Raw genomic sequence first — 11,576 nt, 5'->3', positions numbered from 1 at the left:
GGTATCAAGAAAAAAGGGCTGATCCCTCAAATTAGGGGGTCAGAGGGGCCAAAAGTCTGTTATGTATAACTCTTGAACGATCAATATTTTGTTATAAATTACTGAAGCAAAAATGTTTATCTTATCGATTTGCAACTATATGGTTTAAAATTTTGATCATATGTTACGTAATAAGGGGCCAAAAGGGGCCAGAATGATAAATCTTTGACGCTTTATATCTCAAAACGGGGGAATATTTTGAAAAGCAATATTGAACAAAAGATGTTCAGAATAATGTTTTAAACAATATGGAACCTTACAATTTTTGCAAAACGGCCCCATTTAGGACTTGAAGGGCTGGCCCCTAAATATTTCAATTCAGCATATCTCGAAAACGAAAATAGATTTCTGAATAGTTGCTGAACAAAAAATCTTCAAAATCACAAGACCTTTCATTTGATATCAAGAAAAAAGGGCTGATCCCTCAAATTAGGGGCTCAGGGGGGCCAAAAGTCTTTCATGTATAACTTTTGAACGATCAATATTTTGTTATAAATTACTGAAGCAAAAATGTTCATCTCAACAATTTGCAACTACATGTTTTAAAATTTTGATCATATGTTACGTAATAAGGGGCCAAAAGGGGCCAGAATGCTAAATCTTTGATGTTTTATATCTCAAAAAGGGGGAATATTTTGAAAAGCAATATTGAACAAAAGATGTTCAGAATAATGTTTTAAACAATATGCAACCTTTCAATTTTTGCAAAACGGCCACTTTAAGGACTTGAAGGGCTGGTCCCTATATATATCAATTCAGCATATCTCGAAAACGAAAACAAATTTCTGACTAGTTGTTGAACAAAAAGTCTTCAAAATCACAAGACCTTTCATTTGATATCAAGAAAAAGAGGCTGACTCATCAAATTAGGGGCTCAGAGGGGCCAAAAGTCTTTCATCTTTAACGATCAATAATTTGTAATACATTACTGAAGCAAAGATGCTTATCTTAACGATTTACAACAATATATGATAAGATACTGATCATGCGTTACGTTATAAGGGGTCACAAGGGGCCAGAATGCTAAATCTTTGACGCTTTATATCTCGAAAAGGGGGAATATTTTGATAAGGAATACTAAACAAAAGATAGTCAGAATAATGTTCTAAACAATATGCACCCTTTCAATTTTTGTCAAACGGTCCCATTAAGGACTTTGAGGGATGGCCCCTAAATATTTCCATTCAGCATATCTCCACAACGAAAGAAATCTCTGAATATTTCTTGAACAAAACGTTTTCAAAATCTCAAGACCTTTCAATTGATATCAAGAAAAAGGGGCTGACCCCTCAAACTAGGGGCTCAGAGGGGCCAAAAGCATGTCATCTATAGCTCTTTGATAATGTTATATAAATCAAAAGAATCAAATCTTATTAGGGAAGTCTATATATTATTATCTTTTGACAAAGAATATAGTCAAAATAATATCTCATCTTATCAAAAAATCGGACGGAAGACCTACTCGTTGCTCGCAACGAGATCTCATCTAGTTATTATTATTATTATTCTTACCGATTTTCTGCACGCAAGTTCTCGGTATCGTCTTGGCCGATTTTAATGAAACTTTCAGATCTGATAGGTTTTGATCTGAACCTTATTGGAAATTTTTTTCGTTGATGACGTCACTTTCCATCTCGAGATAATTAGGATTTTCTGATTTTTAGAGGGTCGGCTTGTCCTGGAAACTCCTCCGAAACGACTTAAGATATTGAGTCAAGATTTTCAGTGAAGGTAGGGGAAGGTTTGTAGATTTGCAGGCAGGTGTCCAAATCTCTCTAGCGCAAAAGGCACCGAAGCTCGGTAGGGCTCAAAAAATGTCTCAGAAACATCTCACAAAATTTAACACCTTTTCTTTCATATCTTCATACATGTTAAGAATTTGTTAAAACATATAGAAGAAAAGTTGTGCAGAATGATACGACCTTTCATTTGATATCAAGAAAAAGGGACTGACCCCTCAAATTAGGGGCTCAAAGGGGCCAAAAGTCTTCCATCTTTAACTCTTTAACGATCAATAATTTGTAATACATTACTGAAGCAAAGCTGTTTATCTAAATGATTTACAACAATATATGATAAGATTCTGATCATATGTTACGTAATAAGGGGTCAAAAGGGGCCAGAATGTTAAATCTTTGACGCTTTATATCTCGAAAAGGGAGAATATTTTGATAAGCAATACTGAACAAAAGATGGTCAGAATAATATTCTAAACAATATGCACCCTTTCGATTTTTATCAAACAGCCCCATTAAGGACCTGGAGGAGTGGCCCCTAAATATTTCAATTCAGCATATCTCCACAACAAATGAAATCTCTGAATAGTTGTTGAACAAAAAGTCTTTAAAATCACAAGACCTTTCATTTGATATCAAGAAAAAGGGGCTGACCCCTCAAATTAGGGTCTCACAGGGGCCAAAAGTCTTTCATCTTTAACTCTTTAACGATCAATAATTTGTAATACATTACTGAAGCAAAAATGCTTATCTTAACGATTTACAACAATATATGATAAGATTTTGATCATATGTTACGTAATAAGGGGTCACAAGGGGCCAGAATGCTAAATCTTTGACGCTTTATATCTCGAAAAGGGAGAATATTTTGATAAGCAATACTGAACAAAAGATGGTCAGAATAACGTTTTAAACAATATGCACCCTTTCAATTTTTGTCAAACGGCCCCATTAAGGACTTGGAAGGGTGGCCCCTAAATATTTCAATTCAGAATATCTCCACAACGAAAAGAAATCTCTGAATAGTTGTTGAACAAAAAGTCATCAAAATCACAAGACCTTTCATTTGATATCAAGAAAAAGGGGCTGACCCCTCAAATGAGGGGCTCAGAGGGACCAAAAGTCTTTCATCTATAACTCTTTAACGATCAATAATTTGTAATATATTACTGAAACAAAGATGCTTATCTTAACGATCTACAACAAAATATGATAAGATTTTGATCATATGTTACATAATAAGGGGTCACAAGGGGCCAGAATGCCGAATCTTTGACGTTTTATATCTCAAAAAGGGAGAATATTTTGATAAGCAATATTGAACAAAAGATGGTCAGAATAATGTTTTAAACAATATGCACCTTTTGATTTTTGTCAAACGGCCCCATTAAGGACCTGGAAGGGTGGCCCCTAAATATTTCAATTCAGCATATCTCCACAACGAAAAGAAATCTCTGAATAGTTGTTGAACAAAAAGTCTTCAAAATCACAAGACCTTTCATTTGATATCAAGAAAAAGGGGCTGACCCTTCAAATTAGGGGCTGAGAGGGGCCAAAAGTCTTTCATCTTTAACTCTTTAACGATCAATAATTTGTAATACATTACTGAAGCAGAAATGCTTATCCTAACGATTTACAACAATATATGATAAGATTTTGATCATATGTTACGTAATAAGGGGTCAAAAGGGGCCAAAATGCTAAATCTTTGACGCTTTATATCTCAAAAAGGGAGAATATTTTGATAAGCAATACTGAACAAAAGATGATAAGAATAATGTTCTAAACAATATGCACCCTTTCAGTTTATGTCAAACGGCCCCATTAAGGACCTGGAGTAGTGGCCCCTAAATATTTCAATTCAGCATATCTCCACAACGAAAAGAAATCTCTGAATAGTTGTTGAAAAAAACGTTTTCAAAATCACCTTTCAATTGATATCAAGAAAAAGGGGCTGATCCTTCAAACTAGGGGCTCATAGGGTCCAAAAGCATGTCATCTATAGCTCTTTGGTAATGTAATATAAATCAAAAGAATAAAATCTAATTAGGGAAGTCTATATATTATTATCTTTTAATAAAGATCATAGTCAAAAGCATATCTCATCTTATCGAAAAATCGGACGGAAGACCTACTCGTTGCTCGCAACGAGATCTCATCTAGTTATTATTATTATTCTTATTTTTTAGACAAATTTTGTGCACGCAATATCTCGAGAACTATTCAGTGGGTTTTCATCAAACTTTCAGGGATTATGCGCTATAAAATGCCATTGTTACATTTGAAAATATTTTGGAGAAATTCGCTTCCGGTTCCAAGTTATGGACATTTTTCTGATTTTAAAATGAAATTTTATCCGCGCGAGATCTAAAGAACGGCTAAAGATATGAACTGGAGACTTCTTGGAGAGCATAGAACATCACTTTAAGATGTGCGGGTTTGCCTTTTCGTGCGTCGGGAGTACTTCCGGTCGCTACCGGAAGCGAATTTAAAAAGTCAATTTTTTCAGCTTTTAAGTTTTTTAATATTTTTCTTTGATTTTAATAGGGGTAATAGAGACTCTTATTGTATTGCTTAATATATAATTTGTTTTTAAAATTGTCTACCAGAATACATTTTAAAAATAGATTTTTTAGACAAATCTTGTGAACGCAATATCTCGAGAACTATTCATTGGTTTTCCATCAAATTTTCAGGGATAATGCGCTATAAAATGCCATTGTTACATTTGAAAGAATTTTGGGAAAATTCGTTTCCGGTTCCAAGTTATGGACATTTTCTGATTTTGAAATGAAATTTTATCCGCGCGAGATCTAAAGAAAGGCTAAAGATATGAACTGGAGAATTGTTGGAGAGCATAGAACATGACTTTTAGATGTGCGGGTTTGCCTTTTCGTGCGTCGGGAGTACTTCCGGTCGCTACCGGAAGCGAATTTAAAAAGTCAATTTTTTCAACTTTTACGTTTTTCAATATTTTTCTTTGATTTAAGTAGGGTTATATTTCTTTATAGATGGAAGTTACCGAACATAATAGGTATCAGATTCCTTGGGCGTTATATGGCGAGACGTGTTTTGTTGCAAAACATTCAAGTCTTTTCATTAATGTGTTACAATTTGGAATAGTCCACTTTTGGGGTAAAGAGGAATATAAAATGTGTAAGAAACTTAGCGCTGCCTTTATGTTACTTGCCCGTATACGATATGTACGTAAGCCGGATAGGCTCATTTCTGACATGACAAAAAAAATATTTAACTCGTTATAACGAGATAATTATATCGTAATAACGAGTTAGTATCTCGTTATAACGAGTTAGTATCTCGTTATAACAAGTTCATATCTCGTTATAACGAGTTAGTTATCTCGTTATAGCGAGTTAATTATCTCGTTATAACGAGTTAGTATCTCGTTATAACGAGTTAGTTATCTCGTTATAACGAGATAATTATCTCGTTATAACGAGATAAAAATTGATCTAGAATTGATATATCTAAGTAAAGAATAGACCATTATTTATAGGAAATTTACAGAAGCAAGTCGATCAAATTTGTTTGAAGTGTGCGTGATAAAGATTTTATGGAACAGCATACTAGTTTTTTTGTGTTATGCCTTTGATTAGTATTGTTTATTGGAAAGACCGAAGACAAATATACAGAAACTTGTGACCGCCTCACGTTGTTGTGTTATACCTTAAAAGTGCAAAATAGAATTAGTGTCATCTTCAAATGGAATGTATATAACATCAAAATTTTGTCAACTTGTACAAGGAGATCAGAAAAAAATGATATGCTCTGGCTGATTTAACTGCCCTGTTCAAGCTTTCTTGAATTTGTTAAAATTATAATAATGTTTGCGTAATATTTGTCGCAATTAAAAATGCATAGAAATACGCTCGTAATCCCATTATTTTAAATATTCCGAATAAATCATGTGGATATGAAACCATTTGTTAGGCTTTAACGATCATATTTTGATAATTCCTTGCCTGTTAACAAGGAATACCAGTTCAATCTTATCGTCTTAAAGGGGCAAGATCAAAATCAATGTCTGACAAAAAACTAAATTCACGTTGTTTTTATCATCAATCCCTCCTTCCCCTCAATAATAAATATGATGAATATCAAGAACTAATACTGTACTTATCACTTAATAATTTATATATTTCTTCTGTTTATTAAAAGAAAGAAACATTTTAATTTACCAATTTGGCATGAAATCTTAAATTACAATATGTAATTTTTGCGTTATTATCAATGTGATAGAATTAAAAAAAAACAAACTTTTGGATCTCTTTATTCTACGGAAGCCACGATAAAAGGTGAAGGTCAGCATTAGTAAAAACAGTTGACATGTGATCCTTTTTGGGTATAGAATGAAAGTTTAATATCTAAAGTTTACAATATGATAAGCATTACTTAAGGTGTATTTCAAACATAAATTTTGCCAAGAAATGTGTATTGTATGTTGAGACAGGATTTTTGATATTTTCACTCGTGCTTCGCACTCATGAAAATATAAAAAAAATTCCTGTCCCACTCGTGAAATAAATTCAATATCAACTATAAAACATTGAATATCCTCTATTTATTACCCCCCCCCCCCAAAAAAAAAATCATCAATCTCTTTTTGAAATAAAAATTATATGCTTGTAAAGTATACATAATAAATATTGTGATGAGGAAAATAATTAACGACATTGCTTCAATGTTGTATTAATAATATAAATGTACATATGTAGTATTAGGCCTATTCGTTGATCAATCCTAAGTAAAAAGATTATAAAAGTGAACTGGCTTTGTAAACTCTGTAAACTTTTTTTTTGTTTTGTAAACTCTGGTTTGACGTTCTGACACTATGTGGTAAACATATAGGATCCGCCAAATAGACGTGAATCTCAAATAGGTCTCCGTGAATCTCCACAACTTGGACACCCCCCCCCCCGCAAAAAATATAAACAGTGAATCATGACAGAATATTAGATAAAATGTCAATATCAGCAGATCAGATTTAACGTCTTATTACTTAAAAGGATGTAATATCATTTTTGCTTCACCATTCCTCATTATCGTGGACAATATGCATAAGCTAAGTCAAAAAGTTCAATGGGGGGGGGATAAACCAAGTAAAATATTTGACAAGTAAAAAGAAAAAAATAGATTTGATATTCCAACTACGAGTATTCGCCATTATTTTCGGGAGATATTTACTCAGGTAAAAAAAATATGGAGGAAGGGGCACAAAGATACTCTTGACCGCCCCCTTTTCAAAAGTGGTGGTGTGGACATTAGCCCCTCTATTACTAAGCCTATGATCTAACTGCTGATGTCTCACCATCCCCCGTCTTCAAAACATTTCTGAATCTCAGAAGTAACATATGTATAACACTGTAATCTATATATTATATGTTGCATAAACGATATGTTGCACTTATATTGTCTCTGATATTTAATTTTAGCGGTATAGAAATTGATATATGAAAGTGTATAAGTCGTCCAAAAGTTGTCATAAATAAATTGCCAAAGTTTGAAGCAAGTATGTTTGGCAATATTATTTTAAGAAAAATATCGCGTCCTAATGCAACAATTTGAGGAGGAGTTCACGAAAATGTGTTCGCCTTAGAGTTGCTATGATTATTGACAGCGAGATAGTTCAAGATTTAATCATAAGTAAACCCCAGAGCAAATCAAATTTTCAACCATTTATTAATTGCTCATGTTAAATTTGACTGATAATTACTTGCTAAAAATTCAATGGCATTTAAAACTGCAGCCATTTTTATTCCTATATTGCTATTAAGTCTCAAAATAACAAGAAAACTGTCTCGTTATAACGACATAACTAACTCGTTATAACGAGATAATTATCTCGTTATAACGAGATAACTAACTCGTTATAACGAGATACTAACTCGTTATAACGAGAGATTTATCTCGTTATAACGAGATACTAACTCGTTATAACGAGATAACTAACTCGTTATAACGAGATTACTAACTCGTTATAACGAGATAATTATCTCGTTATAACGAGATACTAACTTGTTATAACGAGATAACTAACTCGTTATAACGAGATACTAACTCGTTATAACGCGATAATTAACTCGTTATAACGAGATACTAACTCGTCATAACGAGATTACTATCTCGTTATAACGAGTTAATTATTTTTTTGTCTTGTCAAAAATGAGCCTATCCGGCTTTCGTAGATATGTTATATGTACAGTGTGATAAATAAACATTCTTAGGCTCGAAAATCAGGCTTTAGCAACATATTTTTTTTAAATTTCATTGAAGCTATCACGTACACTTATTCAATTAAAGACACATTTCAAAGAAAATGTGTTAAGATTTACTCGTGACGTTTGGCGCGAAATTATGTATCGTGACTCGCCTTTCACAAATGGTCTGATGCAGTAGTGTAGAAGTACAGAAAAAGATTACATGGACATGTCTGTATTTGGAATTGCATAGAATAGAAAGTTGAATGCATAAAGAATAAAGGAAGTAAACACAATAGTTTATTTTTAGTTTTTATCAGTAACAGATTATTTTCTCTGCTATCAGTTATTGTTAAAACTCAAGTAACGAATCCAATGTAAATCTACTAGTACTTGCACAAAATTTAGCTGGCTAGTTTTCATCCTATAATTCGGCACTATAAGAAAAAAAAATAACCTGCCTGACACTCGTTACTTCAGGGAATGAGTGCAAGGTAAACATTGGTGATGGCTGGTACATTGTGCTAATGTAGTGGTTTCAATACTAAAGAACAAGGTTCACTTAGGGCCTTTTTTGGCCCTGTGAATTTCAGAAAAACTGAAACTACTTGGTTTTAGTTGACAATGCATTAAATATCATTTAGACCTTTATTGACTGCGTATCTATCAAAAATGACGTAATTTTCTGGCTAACCTATGCATTAAGACGTCATGAAATGCGTCATTTTCCCCATATCCTGAAAATTTCTACAAGACAGCCAATTTTTAAAAAGCTATTTTTCGATATTTAATATAGGACGTAACCTCTGATCTTAAATATGTAACTATTAAATGATAGAACTATTTCTGAGGATTACAAAACAGATCAGAGGATGCGCTCATATTATTTCTCTTCTTTCTTTTTTAAACTAAAACTTGCATCACTTTATTGCATCTCTTTCGCTGTTTTGAGATATATTAGATTGCACCGGAAATAAAACGTCAACTTCCAGTCTATTGCTTGGCAACAGTAAACGACTGAAGTCTAAAACTTTCAGGACTGATAGTCAGTCATCAGTTTATTTGAATCGTGACAAAATCTTGTATCGCCGTAACTTCCGGCTGTAAAAGGAAGTCATGCAAAAAAAAAAAAAAAAGAATGGTTAATGGTTAGCACGTTGGATTTTCAGGCTGACGACCAGGGTTAAATCTTCAGAGTGTCTGAATTTCTTTTATCACTTTTTCAGCTCGAGTTTTCTTTTTTTAAGGATCGGACTGAAGACCTCTCATTGCTCGCAATGAGTTTCTAGTTATTATTATTATTATTAAGGTCTTCCGTCTCCACGGAAGACCTTATAGTGATTCTATTGTTTCTTCTTCTTATTATTATTATTCTTTTTTTTTTAGACAAAATTTTGTGCAGGCGATTTCTCGAAAACTATTCAATGAATTTCCTTGAAATTTTCAGGGATAAAAGGTCCTTATATGAATTTTATATAAAATTCCGTTTTTTTGGTAAACTCGGTTCCAGTGCCAAGTTATGGACAATTTTCTGATTTTAAAATGCAGTTTTGTCCGCGAGTGTTCTCAAGAATGGCTTAAGATATTAACTGGAGACTTGTTAGAGATGATAGAACATGATTTTTAGATTGGAGAGGGCACCTTTTCGTCTGTCGTCGGCACTTCCGGTCGCTTATCAAAGAAATCGTTAAATTTCAACTTTCCTTTTTTAAATCAATTCTTACATCACTTTATTGCATCTCTTTTGTAGTTTTAATATATGTTGGTCCCACCGGAAACAAGTACGTCAACTTCCGGTTATAAGAGAAAAACTACATAATTTGAGTATTTTTCTTTCCCATTAATATCTATTGTAGATAAAGTATTTGGAATGAATTTTAAATATGTTATTCAGACAGCAAATGTCTAGAGTAACCTCAAATGTCTTTCAAAATTCACTTCCGGTCGAGTGTTTTTCTGTCCTAAAAATGAGAAGTTGTCTGAGCAAGATCTCGGAAATGGTAAGAGATTAAGACACCAGACTTATATGAGCAACAGACCTTAAGATGTAGCAAAAACCACTTGGGTTCAGAGCGTCAGCTGTCACTTCCGGTCGTCACAGGAAGTGATCAAAGAAATCGAAAATTTTAACTTTTCTTTTTTTATTTATAAATTGCATCACTTTATTGCATCTTTTTCACAGATTCGAAAGATGTTGGTCCCACCGGAAACAAAAACGACAACTTCCGGTTATAAGAGAAAAACTACAAAATTTGAGTATTTTATTTTCCTATAAATATTCTTTATAGATAACGTATTTGAAATGAATTTTAAATATGTTATTCAGACTGCAAATGTCTAGAGTAACCTTAAATATATTTCTAAAATTCACTTCCGGTCGCGTGTTTTTCTGTCCTCAAAATGAAAAATTGTCTGAGCGAGATCTCAAAAACAGGTAAAAGATTAAAACACCAAATTTTTATGAGTAGCAGACCTTGAGGAGAAGGCAAAACCATTTTGGTTAAACGCGTCCGTCGTAACTTCCGGTCGTCACAGGAAGTGATCAAAGAAATCAAAAATTTTAATTTTTCTTTTTTAAATTAAAGTTTGCATCACTTTATTGCATCTCTTTCGCTGTTTTGAAACATGTTAGATTGCACCGGAAATAAAAACGTCAACTTCCGGTTTTAGGTGATAAACAACGTTACTTCGATATTTAACCTTCTCATAAATATTGCTTATCGATAAAGTACTTGAAATGTTTTTATGCATTTTGTAGATACTGCAAATGTACAGAGAAACGTCAGAGATTTTTTGTAAAATTCACTTCCGGTCGCGTGTTTACCTGTCCTCAGAATTAGAATTTGTTCTCACAATATTGCTTGGCAACAGTAAACGACTGAAGTCTAAAACTTTCAGAACTGATAGTCAGTCATCAGTTTATTTGAATCGCGAGGAAATCTTGTATCGCCGTTACTTCCGGTCGTGACAGGAAGTGATGCAAAAAAGTGAATGGTTAATGATTAGCACGTTGGATTTTCACCCTGACAACCAGGGTTAAATCTCCAGAGTGTCTGAATTTCTTTTATCACCATTTCAGCTTGAATTTACGTTTTTACTTTCAAAATCGGACGGAAGACCTCTCATTGCTTGCAATGAGTTTCTAGTTATTAGGGTCTTCCGTCTTCAGCGGAAGACCCTCCTATTATTCTTCGGTTTCTTTTTTACCTTTATTAGGGTCTTCCGTCTTCTGCGGAAGACCCTTCTATTATTCTATTGTTGATTTTTCACTTTTCTTATTATTATTATTAAGGTCTTCCGTCTCCAACGGAAGACCTTCTTGTTTTCGTTCGGTTTCTTTTTCCCTATTATTATTATTATTATTATTATTATTATTCTTACCGATTTTGTGCACGCAAGTTCTCGGTAACGTCTTGGCCGATTTTCATGAAACTTTCAGATCTGATAGGTATTGATCTGAACCTTATTGGAAATTTTTTTCGTTGATGACGTCACTTTCCATCTCGAGATATTTAGGATTTTCTGATTTTCAGAGGGTCGGCTTGTCCTGGAAACTCCTCCGAAACGACTTCAGATATTGAGT

This window comes from Saccostrea echinata, unplaced genomic scaffold (assembly GCF_033153115.1).
Source record: "Saccostrea echinata isolate AGI-Se365-2 ecotype Australia unplaced genomic scaffold, CSIRO_AGI_Sech_v1 ptg000005l, whole genome shotgun sequence".
Taxonomy (NCBI): domain Eukaryota; kingdom Metazoa; phylum Mollusca; class Bivalvia; order Ostreida; family Ostreidae; genus Saccostrea; species Saccostrea echinata.
Note: the sequence above shows the minus strand (reverse complement) of the source record.